We start from the raw sequence: 16,909 nt of genomic DNA, 5'->3' as shown, positions 1-16,909 counted from the left end.
ATTCTATAGTAGTTTTTTTTGTAGTTCAAAATTTCCAAAATCAAATTAACTAAAATTTTAATCTATACGAATTTTGATTATTCTGCTGGCTTGTTAAGCGAGAAGGTGAATCGAAATTGGGCAGTAAATTTCCAATAGATAAAAATTGTAATTAGTCTGATTTTTCCAAAGTTTTAACTTGCATAACCCTTTCTTCAAAAACTACCATGCAAAATGAAGTATAGAAACCCTGGTCATATATTTGTAGATGAATGAACGTGCAAAAAATGTATTGTCATCATAAAATTCGTGCAAATAACTTAATCAGAGGATCACGCTGGTTTAATTTTCTTATTTTTGTCCACATTCTTGACCAGGATCTTAACTTAAAATATTTTATCGTCATAAATTCGTGTCGTCGTAGTAGAAAGAAAATACACTCTTAGAAATGCAGTATTAAAATAGTACCAAGCGGTATTCTTCATATATTCCTCTACCAAAGTGGCCTCCATAACTAATACCCTATAGTAATAGCTCGGTATTAAAGTTTTGCCATATAGATAGCAAATTTTTACGGACCGGTATAATTTTAATATCAACCGGTAGCAACATTACTACCGAGGAATCAATAGCTGCCTGTCTGTACCAGGTTTCTAACAGTGTAGAAATCCAGTATTAAAATAATACCAAGCGGTATTCATATCCAAAATGGTGTTGATAAGTAATACCCTGTAGTAATAGCTCGGTATTAAGGCTATCACACATGCATTGTAAATTTTTTTACGGACCGGTGTACATAATTTTAACACCAACCTGGTATCAACTTTAACACAGAGGAATCAGATTTCCAACAGTGTACGCCTTAATTTATTTAGGAGATCCTTGACCAGGATCTTGCATATTTATTATCACACCGCATTTTTGGTAGAAATGATCCATTTCCTTTGTGAAAATAAATAATTGCAGAGTTTAGTTTAAATGTTATGGTGATGACGCGATGTGCTCTCTGCGCCGGTTGTGATTCACTCACATCCTGTTTGTGAATACGGCATCAAGTTAAAGAACTTGGTCTTATGTTTGTACATACAGCATGCATTTTCAGTGTCAAGGTAGGTGGATCATCACATCATCATCGTCAAGGTAAAAAAGCTGGTTTGAGTTTTGTATGAATTCTTAAAACTCAAATTTAACGAAAAGGAGATGAGAAGAAGAAGTACTCGAAGAAGAGGAATTTTTCATTTCATTTCGTAATAGATGAAGGAGACGCAGAGGCCGCGGAGGGGTGAGTGGGGAGGGTGGGGAAATGATAATATAATCATACCTGTTCACTTTCATTCATGTGACTGATTATGATAGAGATTGATAGTGAATAAAAATTAGTTTTCTGTGATTTGAATGAAAATGACTGAATGATTCCGTTATTTCAGATGAATGACTGTGAATTAAAGGATTTCTCACTCATTACATTTTGCACCCTATGCTTAATACAAGGGGTGAAGTTAGAAATGAAGTAAGAAATGAAGTCAGATGAAGTGAAGTGAAATGAAATGAATTTGAACGAAAATGATCGAATGTGAATAAAATTCTTCAGTCAAAAATCTGGATGAGTGAATTTTGAATGAAAACTAAATTTTTGAACAGGTATGAATATAATATGGTGAGATAGGGAAGGGGGAGGAGTCGTAAAAATATCCCAAAATTCATATTTTTCCACTTTTGCTAAATATTTCATAAATATTGCAGCATTTTCTTAATTAGTTGATAAGCTGCGTAAAATCCAAAAATTTACATTTTGTAAAACATTTGAATGAATGAATGACACAGTTTTTGTCGATAGAAAATTCCACTAGAAGAAAGAAACTTGATAAGAAAATTTGTCAAATTTGTAAGATGAAGACGCCGGAAGATATTTTATTTATTTAAGATTTAACAAAATCAATAGCACGAGATCATATTCTTTAAGAAATTTTGATACAAAAAATTCATTTTTTAAAGTTAACGTTTAAATGTTTAATAAATATATATTCTTCTAAAAAAATCACAAATTTTGGTAATAATTTGACAAAAAATGACATAAAATTTATATTTTTACATTTTGGTAAATAATTTTTAGTTTCTTGCGGGTTTACCAAATTTCCCCTTAATTATTTTAAATAAATTGTTATTGCCCCCGAAACACGGTCCCCCCAGCCGCGGGGCCTGTTTTGATGATGATTTTCGTAATGAGAGGCAACTCTTTTCTCGTTTTTCTTCTTCTTCTTGGTACGAGGCGATTATACAATCAGTGCAATGCCAAGTTCACCTCATCGCAATGCATGCAATGCAACGTGTCTGATGAACATTAATTTTAGCATGTTCTTCTTTTTCCCTTCCTAATTTTACGACTTGTTTTATGTTGTGTTGTACTCACTTATTTGATTTTTGCATTTTTCCTCTCCATGAGAGAGAGATCTTGACATTGAGCATTTCAAGATAATAATTTCCTGTTACGTTACATTACGAAACGAATATTATGAGAAAAAGCACCAAAGTGTGACGAGGAAAGGAAGGCGAGATTTTTTTTAAGAGAGAATTTTGTCGGTGGGATTTTAGGGTGTAGAGAATTGTATCAAAATTCCATTTCATTCATTCTCCTGGAGAAAAATGAGACGTTTTTTTGAAGAAGTAGTTGGTAGTTTGTTTGTGCATTTTATCGCGATTTGCATAGGGGTGAGCAAGGATACATGCTTCCCTGCATTTATTGTCTGTTGGTCATTTTTTTCACACTGTTAGAAAACTGGTATTAAATCATTACTGACAATGGAGAGGTGTCAGGTGGTTATCGCCAATGTGGACTGGACTAATTTTAAATTGTTCAGGCCCAGAAATAAGCCCACCCGTATTTTTTCGTTTTCCTGAATGGGCATATTTACGCCCGTGGTGGAATTTTCAAAAAAAATTTCAGCCAAAATCCTGATTTTTAAAAACGCTGTAACTTTTCGAATTTTAGCCCGATTTCAAAAATTGAATACAATTTGTGTTCAGAATTACTTCCCTGCAAATATAAAACTTCTTTTTCAAAAAATTTTTAATTTTCAAAAAATTATCGTTTTTTTCATTTCTAAAAACTCAGAAATGGCATGAAAATATTAAATTTAAAAAAATTTTGAAAATGAATTTTTATATTTTCAGGGAATTAATTCTGAACACAAATTGTATTCAATTTTTGAAATCGGGCTAAAATTCGAAAAGTTACAGCGTTTTTAAAAATCAGGATTTTGGCTGAAATTTTTTTTGAAAATTCCGCCACGGGCGTAAATATGCCCATTCAGGAAAACGAAAAAATACGGGTGGGCTTATTTCTGGGCCTGAACAATTTAAAATTAGTCCGGTCCACATTGGCGATAACCACCTGACACCTCCTCATTGTGAGTGGTATACATATTTGTATAAGGCTCTACCGGCACTGGTAATACCGGGTTTAGTAATTTTGTGATAATGAAGAATTTACCACGGAGAAATAAACTATTACCAATTGGGTAGGAAGTGATTACTACATTTTTAACAATGTAGGAAATAAACAAGACTTTGAACTATTTATGCAAATGTCGATCAAAACAAAATATGCGGGTTAAAATGTTACATATGTATCGGCTAGACTACTCATTAGACGTCCGTGCGTAAAATTTTTGGTGGACCAGGGTTCCTATGCTTTGTTTTGCATGGTGGTTTTTTTTCGTGGAGAGGGTTATACAAGTTCGAAATTTGTAAAAATTAGATTAATTATAATTTTAATTTATTGGAATTTTTCGGTTTAATTTTGATTCGATTTATGCCTGACAAGAATTTTTTGCCGGCAGAATCATCAAAATTTGTGTACAGAAAGATTGAAGAATTGTTGGGCGCAGTTTAAAATTTGTTAAATTAAATGCTAAATATTTGTTAAATTTAGATGCCATTTCAAGAATTCTAAATATGAGAAAACTTAATAAAAATATTTAGATGATTGGGTGACTACAGGATAGAGGAATTTTTTAAATTGATAGAAATTTTACGGCTGAATTTTGATTCAGTTTCCTGTCTAATAACATCGTTTCACTGGCAGAATAATAAAAAAATTGTTCAGAAAGATTGAAGAGTAAATTGGCACAGTTTAAAAAATTGTCAAATTTAGACGCCATTTCAAACATTCTAAAATGTGGAAAATCTAAATAGAACTATTTAGATGACGTTCAGAAGAAAAATATTTTGTTAACTCTTTTAATCTAGAGCTCAATTTTGATTTTGACTTTCTTGCTTGAAAACAACTCTTCATCAGAAGAATCATCAAAGTTTCCGTAGATTAGGAATTTAATTACTCTGATTTTTGAAAATTTAGAATTGGCGTGTAAAATAACTTGACCAATTCTGCTGGTAAAAAGTTGTTGCCCAGACAAGAAAGTGGATCCAAAAAATTGAACTGTAAAATTCCCGTAGATGAAAATTTTAATTTGTATGATTTTTTGAAAATTTCGAAAGAAATTGTTGAAACGTTCTTGTCAAGCGAGAAAGTGGATTGAAAAAAAAATTTAGCCGTAAAATTTCCGTAGATTAAAATTGTAATTACTCTGATTTTTTGAAAATTTCCAGCTGGCATAACCCTGTGTACAAAAAGTACTGTGTAAAATACAGTGTAGGAACGTCGAGGTAGACGAATGACACAACGTCATTAAAAGGGGATAAATTTTAATTAAAATACAGTAGTGATTGACAACTACCTTGCGTCTCTCCCACCGGGGGACGCGTAAAGTAGACTTGAATGAACTCTCGAAAGACCAGAAAGTGATGAGAAATACATAATCTCAGTTCATACATATTTTAAAGGTTAATAAAATCACAAACTGTATCATATTATATAAGTATGTACATAATTCCAGATTTACATAATTATAAATACGTAATCGTAACTTACACAATTTGCCTTTCTCCAGTAAAAAGGGTTAATAAAATCAAGTTTGTAAGGGAAGCGGACCAAAAAATGATTTTTAAAATCGTAGTTTTTAAGGGATCAAGGTGGTGACCATTTGATAACGTAACTGGAGAAATGATAGGTTTATTTGCATAATGTTAATTTTATTTATTACATTTTTGCAAATTTGTATTTTAATTTTTTGCAATGATTTATAAAACAATTTCTTTAAACCGAGAATTATCTGGGACTCGCAATATTATTCATGTTTTACAATTGAGAAAGGTATTTTTTCCGGAGATTAGCTTGAGTAAATCAGAATTGTTTAGATGTTTTCACTGAAAATTTGCATAATATAAATTATATTTATTACATCTTTGCTAATTTTTATTTTAATTTTTTGCAATGATTCGTAACAATTTCCTTAAACCGAGAATTATGCACATATGTATCTACAACTCATAGTTTTATTCGTTTTTTATTGCATCTGAGAAAGATTTTTTTGTCAGAGTTGAGTAAATCCGAATTATTTCGATGTCTTCACTGGACTGGAGAAAGTAGGGATCGAGGTCGTCATCCGGTAAAAGAAGGAATTTAGTTTAGAATGAAAGGCTTCTCTGGAGTACTGATTTTTCATTAGAATCTATGTACATACATAAGGTTTGTGAACCACTAGTTTGATTACAGTTTTACGTATGTATGTATGCTTACTCATGAAATTAATTAGCTCACATGTACAGGGTGGTTAAAATGTCACGCTACAATGGAAAATTTTTCGATGAGAAAAATTTGTACATTTCCATTAGTTACCGAAATTTTGTCTCTAAAATTCAATGGTTTAAGAATTTCGTCATCAGTTTTCCATCAGCTTTGATAATAATTATAAAAATTTTAATCCAAAATCTTGTAACTAATGGGGATTTAGGGATTTTTCCCATTGAAAAATTTTCCATTGTTGCGTGACATTTAAACCACCCTGTACATATATAGATCTCTCTGTATCTCTGAATTTCGGTGGAAAATGGTCTAAAGATGGAAACGTTCTGGAGTACTAATTTCCCATTTTTCATTACATAACCTTTGTGAACCAGTAGTTTAGTTTTATTACAGACGCGTTGTACGTATGTATGCTTACTCATGAAATTAATTAGATCACAGGTACACATGTACATTCATCTCTCTGTATCTCTGGATTTTCGGTTATCGTCCGAGTTGCGTTTTATTGTCCAATTATTATTGTGTTTCTAATTATGAAATTGTAAATATTAACCTAATCGCGATTTATGTTTGATTAGAGTTGGAAGCGCATGTCGAGTTGTAATCAGAAATCATAAAAATCATGCAGGCTCAACCAATTACTTGCACCCTTACTGCAAACAAGAGTAATTAAATTACCGGTGCATATTCACACGGGTGATGGTATACCATCACCGTGTGAATACCTATAGGTATTCAATTATAGCGTCATTTTCCTGTTGGAAGTAAAAGCCAACATTTGGAACATCGTGGATCGTCGTACTGAATTTTTATTATGAAATGAGACGAGAGATCAGAGGTGGGCAAAATATTTACGTATTTTGAGCCCCGTTCTTCCCAGGGTTTGGATTTTCGGGGCTGTTACACCCACAAAAAGACGAAAATACACGTAGAGAAGGGAGAAGTCAGACGAAAATACGGGTTTTGGGAAGAAATTAACTTTCCATCGCTGGAAAAATACTTCATTTTTAAAAATAATGAATTTTGATAGATTTGATTTTTGACGACTCTATTTTCTGGCAGTCAATTTAGTTTAAAAAATGTATTCAGATTTACAAGCTGTGACATTTTAAACTATTAAAATTAACTATTAACTATTAAATAAGTCACTGAATTTGACAATGTAAACGACGTAAATTAACTACTAGACATTTTAAAATTGACAAAATTTTTTGCTTTTAGTGTCAAACTCTTGCAATTTTTGAAAACTACTTGGAGAAGGCAATTTATCCAACGAAATCTTTCTTACATGTGAAAATACTAAAAAAATCGCAGTGTGTTTTTTATTTTCAATTTATCAATTTAAATAATTCCGTTTCAGGACGACCAGGACGAATGGATCTAACTATTCTTATTTAGGTAATTAAAATTCACCAGATTTTTTTTCTGGTGTTAAACTCTTACATCATGGAGAAGGCAAGTTATCCAAGTGAAATATTTTTTACATGTCAAAATACTAAAAAAGATCATAAACTAGTGTATTTTTTATTTTCATTTTTTTAAAAAATAATTTCGTTTCACACTCAAAGCACGACAAACAGATCTAATAATTCTTATTTATGTACATTGAACATACATTCATATAGAAGGTTTAACTCCATAAGAACGCATAAGCCACATTGAGGGTCAGACTGACCAATGCGACGACAGAGATCCGTTTTCGACTCCTCCCACCCATCGCCATCCAATCAAAAAATTCTTTTAATTAAATATTATTTATTATACCTTTTTTAGTTTTCGGAGTTCAACTTTATCAAAAATGCAGTAAATTGTAAAGGTTGGACGCCAAAATCGAAACAAGTTTATATTTGTGATTGTTTCACAAGCTCAAAAAAAGTGAGAGGTTATATGGTGAGAAAGTTGGGAGGGGTCGAAAACGGATCCCTGGCGTCGAATTGGTCAGTTTTGATCTCAATGTGGCTTATGCGTTCTTATGGAGTTAAGCCTTCTAGGTCTCCTTTAGGAGGCTTATCCACTTTTCTCTGATTTATGTAATTAAAATTCACCAGATTTTTTTTTCTGGTGTCAAACTCTTACATTTCTGAAAATTTTCTATAATACTTGCATGAAATTATCTTTCCATCACTGTCAAAATATACTCTATTTTACACAATCGTGAGAAAAATGTATTTTGACCGCGATAAGAAATTAATTTCTTCACAAAACCTGTATTTTCGTACGACTGTTGCCTTCTCCACGTAGATTTTCGTCTTTTTGTGGGTGTAACAGCCCCGGAAATGCAAACCTTGGGAAGAATCCAGCTCAAAATTCGTATTAAGTTATTAAATTAAATTATTTTTAAATTATTTTTAAAAAATGGGGAAAGCAATGTATTTATTTTGACAGCGATAAAAAGTTAATTTCTTAAAAAAAACCTGTATTTTCTACTAACTGTTGCCTTCTGCACATGGATTTTCCTCTTTTTGTGAGTGTAACACCCCCCGGAAATCCAAACCCTGAGAAGAACGGGGCTCAAAATACTGTAAATATTTTGGCAAAGTATTTTGCCCACCTATTTATCTACCTCTGCAAGAGAGCAGATCGAGCCAACTGGGCGTGGGCGATAAATTTTTTTTCGGGTGAATGATCGAGAAATGGGTGTTGCTTGGGAGGAAAGAGGAAAAAATGTCATTTATTTATTTATGTCGCCAAACTTTTGGAGATAAATAGTTTCTCGTTCGTTCCTAGAAAAGAAAGTAAAAGTTGACAAGGAGAGGATGCAATCAGGGAGGAAGAGAGATGACGGTATCATGATGAGAATTGGGTATGATTATTTATTGATCTCGAAGTAGCGATAATATGTAATGAAAACTGTAAGATTGGACCCCACCCACTCACTCATACGGGCTAATTTTATGTGAAGGTCGTATACCTACGAATTCTTGAAAGATCTCAGAGGAGGAGGTCTCCCAGCGTATGCTCTCTGATTTTGAGCAAACTTGTGTCAATCGATGACAAATTTAATTCATATGAAATTTGCAAATTTCCCAATGGGCATGTTTGGCGCACATATTTGCATCCGGAGGGGAGCAAATGCGCAGTAAAGTTGACAAGTTTTACACTTTCCAAATCTACTGCGAGTTTTCTCCTTTTCGGATGAAAATATCTCTGCCAAACGTGCCCATTCATTTGTCTTTCGCAAATTACATATTAACCAAATATTTGATCAATTGACACTTATTTGCTAAAAATCAGAGAGCATCCGCTGGGAGATCTCCAATGTTAGTAAATAAAATCTTTAGTGACGCAAAGTGTGACTGACAGGGGGATTGTTTTACGTTTTTTGTGTGTATAAAACAGAGCCGTACCGTGAAATTTTCAGGCCTGGTATGAGCTTCAGTGCCGGGCCCTTCATGTTAAATATATTCGATATTACGCAATCGTTTTTGCTCCAGAATACTAGTAGTATTTAGGAACGAAGTAATATTTTACCTATTTAGAGCACACTATTTTCCCAGATCCACGGGAAAATAGTGACAATTAAATTGTAATTTTAAATTGCTCAGACACCGAAATAACTCGAACCATAATTTTCGTTTTCCTGAATGTTCGTGTTTTCGGTTGTGCCAGATTTTGTGAATACATTTTAAGCCAAATCAGGGTTTTTCAAAGTAATAAATTTTTACCCCATTTCAAAAAATGAAAGCACTTTATTGCACAGAATTACATTGAGTTTAAGAAACTTCCACAATTCAAAAAAAATTTCGAATTTTCTGGTCTGTAACATTTTTTCAAAATTTCGAAATAGCATCAAAATTTCAAACATTAAAAGTTTTTCCAAAAACAGTTTTTATAATTTTATTGAGGTAATTTTTTAGCAAACATGTTACTTGCTTGTTGAAATAGAGTTAAAATTTTAAAATTAACAACGTTTTGAAAAATCCTGCTTTGGCTGACAATGTATTCAAAACTTCTTCCACAACCGAAAACACGAACATTCAGGAACATGAAAATTACCGTTCGGGTTATTTGGGTGCGTGAGCAATTTAAAATTGGTCGGGTCAAAATTTGAGGAAACCACTTCATGCCGACCCATTTTAACCTTAAACGAATTATCATGCATGGAATTAGTATGCGAGAATCTGTATTTTTCTCCCTCGCATGAAAATATCACGGTAAAAATAGAAATTCTCGCTCACGGATTCCGTCATAATTTCATTTAAGCTGAGCATTATGAAAAATCCTGAAACACGTGTTCAATTATTTGTCTAAGGTTACATAATTATCGTGGTTTCGTCAAAATCGGAGCGAGACCTCTGGCGTCGTCGCATTGCCGATTAAGGGGCCTAAGTTTATACCAAAGTTTGTCCCTGGCTTATGGTAAATTTGCTCCCTAGCAAGGCACATTTCAAGTTGCCAAAAAACATGAAGGTTCAGCTAAGATGACGATTTTGCATATTAATTTAAGATTCGAAAGTCAGGCTATTAAAATTAAAAATTGTCCAGTATGTCTGCTCAAATTCATACAAAAATAATTACCCATGAAATACAAATAATATCTAGCAGTTTAATGTTAGGTACATCTAAACAAAAACTTTTTTTTAATCTTCAATAGACAAAAGGTCCATTATACCTAGTGGAAAGCTAGCGACCGAGCCCGGGCCCCTGCGGGCCCCGGGCCTGGTATTTGCTGCCACCATATACCACTGTTGGTACGGTACTGGTATAAAACAACAAGGCTAGACTTTCACCTTTTGTGTATCATATATACATATGTAGAAAAAATGCCTCGCTTTCCACGTACACTTGTACATACCTTCGATGTCCAGGGCACTTAAGCAGCTATGAGATGCCTTGTTTGCTTAAAATTTAAATTTATGGTCCATAATGCTACAATGAATGATGGAATAAATGTCTAAGGAGGGTATTTATGGCATGGCAAAAATGGTCAAGATTTTTGGAATTTTTATTCATGGCCAAAATTCCAGAATTTATTTTCATACTTAAAATGTGCAATGCAAATTTTCAGGACGAAATCCATTTCACAAACAAATAGTGGGCAGCTTTGATCAATTATTGTGAGACAAATTTTGGATTGAGAGAAACATGAAGAAAATAAAATTTTGCTCTAATACAAAATTTATAATCAATCTGTAAATAGATTAACAAGCTTTCTGAGCTGTAAAAACATCAATCGGCGTGAAACGTACAATTTTTGGGACAAAGTTTCTCGATTTCAGAAGCATTCCTATATAAATAAATAGAATTTCGACAAGGGTAAAATAATCATGATCAATATGAATTCATTTCATTCCAAAAATGCCACAAATTTATTTTCACGCCCAAAATTGTATGAAGGGTCATATTCAAAATTCCCGACATGTAAAAAATGCTCAGTATTTATTTTCAAGCCGAAATGCCACGAATTAATTTTCACGTCAAAAATACCCGGCATTAATTTGTACGCCAAAAATGCCCGGGTATTTATTTTCATGGCATTGGCATTGTACAACTCTGCTCGTTCATATTACATAAAAATCTTACATAGTCAGAGAGACGACAAATCATGTCATGGAACACACGCGAATAATCGATCTTGATCTTTTCCCCTGCGTTCGCCTTCATTTAATCAACGGTTCAATGATCACACAGCGTTTTGCTCCCTTCTGAAAAGGTTGGCATGCTTGGTTTGATTTGTTTTTGGTTGTTTGTGGTGGAATTCGGAAAACAAGAGAAATGTCACTTTAATCAAATTCCGGCCAATCTGTAATGAAATCTTTAACATTGTAATCAAACCTCCGGAGCAAGTTGAAGGTGAAGAAAGTCCAATCAACTCTGGGCTTGGTTTCTTACACTGTAAGAAATCTGGTGTGGTCAGGCAGCCATTGATTACTCGGTGGCAAAGTTGGTACCACTTGGTATTAAAATTATACCGGCCGGTATTATATGTATATATTATAAAATTATAAATTAATACGGATATGACAAAACTTTAATACCGAGCTCCTACTACATGTTATTACGTATTAATATCATATGGTAGAGTTATACATGAATACCGTTTGGTATTATTTTAGTACTGGATTTATACACTCTTAGAAATCTGGTATAGTCAGGCAGGAACCGATGTCTCGGTATTAAAGTTACTTCTGCTTGGTATTAAAATTATACCGGTCCGTAAAAATTTCAGACCAAGCTGAAAACTTTAATACGTAGCTATTACTACAAATACCGCTTGGTATTAGTTTAATACTGGATTTCTACACTGTTAAAAATCTTCTATATTCAGTCGGGTTTTATTTCTCGGTAATAAAGTTGCTACCGCTTGGTATTAAAATTATACGGTCCGTAAAAATTTGCTACCGATGTGGCAAACCTTTAATACGGAGCTATTACTACAAGGTATTACTTATCAATACCACTTTGGCAGAGTCATACATGAATACCGCTTGGTATTAGTTTAATACCGGATTTCTAAGAGTGTAGAAATCTGCAAGTTCGAGATGGACGTGCGTTTTAGGCAGGGTTTTAAATGTGAGAGGAATAAATGGCAAATGTTTGTGCGAGTTCATGGTGGGGGTTAGATCTGTACTTTTGATTGCCTTAATTACAAAATCGATACCGAATCCTGTGTGTAAATACCTCGTCGGCTTTCTTCCTTTGTGTGCAAATAAGTGCAGTTGAGTCATTTGGGTCAAAGCACTTTGATTTGGTCGATGTTGCGTTTACAGCAAATTTTAGGTTGAGAGAAACATGGAGAAAATGGGATTATGAAAATTTGAGGAAAGAACCAATCTTGTAAAATGTATAATAGTTTTTAAACTGTAAACATATAAATCGGAGTGCAACATGTGCAATTTTCGAATCGGTAAAAATTGCTATCATAAATTTGCGAAAATTGATATCATAAATAATTTTGGATTGAGAGAAACATGAAGAAAATGAGATTTTGAAATTTTGATACATATAAAATTATGGATCAAAAAGAAACTCATCTGGGAACATTTGTAATAATAGTTTTCCAACCTTTAAAAAACGTGAAAAGGAGTGAAACATGTGCCATTTTTGAATCTCCAAATATTGCAAAAATTTACATAGATGATTCCAATGATCTATATATGCCTAGTGCAAAAATTGTGGCTGAGAAGATGAGTAAAATGATTTTTAAAATTTTGAGACATGGCAAATTGCTGTCGAAATGAATCCTACCTTTCAATATTTTTAACGATTTATGAAACTGTACAAAAATATAAATCGGATGGAAACATGTGCAAATTTTGAATCCGCAAATAAATATTGGTAAATTTACATAATTTGAATGAGCCTAATGTGATCACTATGCGTCTTCCGAAACATGGAGAAACTGAAAATGAATAAGTTGATATTAAAATTTTGAGACGCTGTAAATTTAAATTATATGTAGACATGCAACGCATCTTTTATTAACGTTTTTAATAGTTTTTAAATCGGTAAAAAATGCTGATCGGAGTAAAACACGTGCATTTTTCGAATTCGCAAATAATAGACTTACATACGTAATATCAACGAGCCTAACACAAATTATGGGCATACCTGTTCACTTTCATTCATCTGACTGATTATGATGGTGAATGATGGTGAATGAAAATGAATTTCCAGTCATTTGAGTGAAAATGAATTTCCAGTCATTTGAATGAAAATGAATTTCCATTCATTTGAATGAAAATGAATTTCCAGTCATTTGAATGAAAATGAATTTCCAGTCGTTTGAATGAAAATGAATTTCCAGTCGTTTGAATGAAAATGAATTTCCAGTCGTTTGAATTAAAATGCTGAAGGATTCCGTCATTTCGAATGAATGACTATGAATGAAAGGATTTCTCACTCCTTGCATTGTTTACCCTGAGCTTAATACACAGGAAGAAATAAGAAATAAAGTCATGAAGTGAAGTGAAGTGAAATGAAATGAATTTGAAAATTACTAAAGGTGAATGAAAATTTTCACTCAGAAATTGGGATGACTGACTTTTGAACGAAAACTAAATTTTTGAACAGGTATGATTATGGGTTGAGAGAAACACGGAGAAAATTAATGAAATGAGATTTTGCACTTTTAACCCATAGCAAAATTAAAACATATTTATAATAGTTTTTAACCTCCAAAAAGTGTAAATCACAAATCAAAGTGACATGACATATTTACAAATTTTTGAATCCACAAATTTACATAATTTCAATGTGATCCATATGCGTCCCCGAAACATGGAGAAATAGAAAATGAATAATACGATGAAATGAAATTTTGAGACATGACAAATTAAATACGTTCAAACATGCAACATACCTGTTAACATTTATCCTAATTTTTAAGACTGTAATAATTGTAAATCGGAGTGAAACATGTGCAAATTTTCCGAAGGAAATCGAATTCACAACCAAACATTCCTATATAAACAAATGCAGCTTACAATGGAGGCGCAAACCATGCTCAGCCCAGATAATTTTTTGACCTTATTAGTTTGAAAGAGCAAGTCTTTACAAACAACATTTGGTTCAGCACTTGGGCAGATGCGCCAATTTCAGCAAGTTATGGGCGCCGTAAGTTCGCAAAAACGCACGAAGTTGAGCTCGCGCTGGGCATTGCCCGAAAAATCGTGCGTTTGTGCGAACTTGCGGCGCCCATAACGTGCTGAAATTTGCGCATCTGCCCAAGTGCTGAACCAAATGTTGTTTGTAAAGACTTGCTCTTGCTCAAACTAATAAGGTCAAAAAATTATCTGGGCTGAACATGGTTTGCGCCTCCATTGTTAGTCAGTTGGGTCAAAGTACTGTGATTTGGTACACATTTTGGGTTGAGAGAAACACAGAGAAACTGAATAAAATGAGATTTTGAACTTTTTAATTATCAGTGGCAAAATTAACCCTTTATAAAAGTTTTTAAGCCTTCAAAAATGTACATCGGAGTGAAACATGTACAATTTTTCGAATCCGCAAATAAATATTGCTAATTTTACATACCTAATTTCAATGATACATATATGTGTCAGTGGCATACCTGTTCACTTTCGTTCATTTGACTCATTATGATAGTGAATGAAAATGAATTTCCTGCCATTTGAATGAAAATGACTGAAGGATTCCCTCATTTTAGATGAATGACTGTGAATGAAAGATTTCTCACTCATTTCATTTTTCACCCTATGCTTAACACATGGAGCGAAATAAGAAATGAAGTCAGATGAAGTGAAATGAATTGAATTTGAACGAAAATAACTGAATGTGAATGAAAATTATCAATCAGAAATCGGGATGACTGACTTTTGAATGAATACTAAATTTTTGAAAAGATATGGTCAGTGGTTGGTATGTTTCCAGCTATATAAATTAAATGGTGGGTTGAGAGAAACAAGGTGAAAATGGGATTTTGAAATTTTGGGAGACGGGCTGAACGCATCTTTTAATATTTATAATAGTTTGAAAGTGCATAAAAAATATAAATCGGAGTGAAACATGTGCAATTTTTAAATCCGCAAATATTGCTAAATTTACATAATAATTTCAATGATCAATACGTGTAAACCGTATGTCCACAGGGGTTGAGAAATATGGAGAAACGGAGAATGAATAAGGGGATATATTGAAATTTTTAGACAAATTTTAACACATTTCAAATTATGTGCAACACAACTTTAACCATTTATAATAATTTTTAAAACTGTCATACTTATAAATCGGCGTGAAACATGTGCAACGCAAATTTTCCGAAAAAAAATCCAATTCAGAAACAAACCAGTGGGCAGCTTTGGTCATTTACTGTGATTTTGTTAATGACACAAATTATTGATTGAGAATTTTATTGAGAATTATCTCCATCTTTCTCATTGAGAGAAAGATGGAGAAACTGAATAAAATGAAATTTTGCTCTAATTACAATTATAAAATCAATCTTGAAATATATTAACAATACTTTTTAAGCTGTAAAAACATCAATCGGAGTGAAACATGTACAATTTTTGGACAAATTTTCTCGAACTCAGAAACATTCCTATATAAATAAGAAAAATCCCGACAATGGTAAAATAATTATGATCAATATGGTGAGATCTCGCTCTTAAATACGTGGCCGCGGAAGCCGTGGGGACATCTGGGGACATTATCTTTGTAGAATGGTGGGAGGGACGGGTTTATATAAGATGCGGACATCGAACAACCGTGGGGACATTGTCCCTCTATTGTCCCCTCCAGCTTCCGCGGCCACTGGTGGTTCATCCCGATTCTAAACTACTTTTAGCACGCAGCCCGAGTAACCAAGTTTAACTAGATAATCAATTTTTGTTCTATTCTTATAAGTAAAAATTTTCCTGCTGTATATAAACGCTTATCAGCAGGCTTTCACTCCATTTATTTATCACTGTGATGAACAACCGTGGGGACATTGTCCCTCCATTGTCCCCTCCAGCTTCCGCGGCCACTGGTGGTTCATCCCGATTCTAAACTACTTTTAGCACGCAGCCCGAGTAACCAAGTTTAACCAGATAATCAATTTTTGTTCTATTCTTATAAGTAAAAATTTTCCTGTGAATGCTTATCAGCAGGCTTTCACTCCATTTATTTATCACTCTGATGAGAGAGAGCCTGCTAGATTTAGAATCCAGCCGAATAGATCACCAATCCACCCCCCGTCCGAGAGTGCAAATAACATTTCCATCACGATTTGCAGAAAGGATTTCCTTGCATGCGTGGCTCCCATAAAGGCAAAAATGGAATGAAAGAGAGTCGAAAAATGACGACCACCTCGGCCTATGTACATACTTGATCTTATCGTTTTGATAGTGGTGAAATGAAATAGATTCATATTTGTGAGAAGGAAAAACGTATTTGATTCCTTATTCTCACTTTGGGTGGAGTAGAGATGGATGAATATTTTTGCACTAAATATGTATGTAGTTTGGTGTCAAGAACTTTTGGCAAAAATTGATGGGAAATATGTATCATATTTAAATCTATTTTTAGTTACTAATGAATCCATGTTTTATCGTAATGATGCAAAGTCTGGTTTTCTACAGAAGCTTAATTTGTCTCTCATTGTCCCGTCGTAAATAAGTAGGTACAAGTGGTCATAGCTGACATAATCCATAACCAGGCACACTCGTCACTATTAATTTTGACATGTTGCCTAATGAATGCTCAATTGTGCGTTCAAAACTGTGCAAAAATATGCAAGATTTGTATGTATGTACTGTTTTTTGGGCGTTATTTAACGAGTTTGAACCCAAAGGTGTACTGGAGTCACGTCCACGTCATGCCGTTTGACATGGACCAGCGGTT

Source organism: Folsomia candida, unplaced genomic scaffold (genome assembly GCF_002217175.1).
Source record: "Folsomia candida strain VU population unplaced genomic scaffold, ASM221717v1 Fcan01_Sc009, whole genome shotgun sequence".
Lineage (NCBI taxonomy): Eukaryota > Metazoa > Arthropoda > Collembola > Entomobryomorpha > Isotomidae > Folsomia > Folsomia candida.
Note: the sequence above shows the minus strand (reverse complement) of the source record.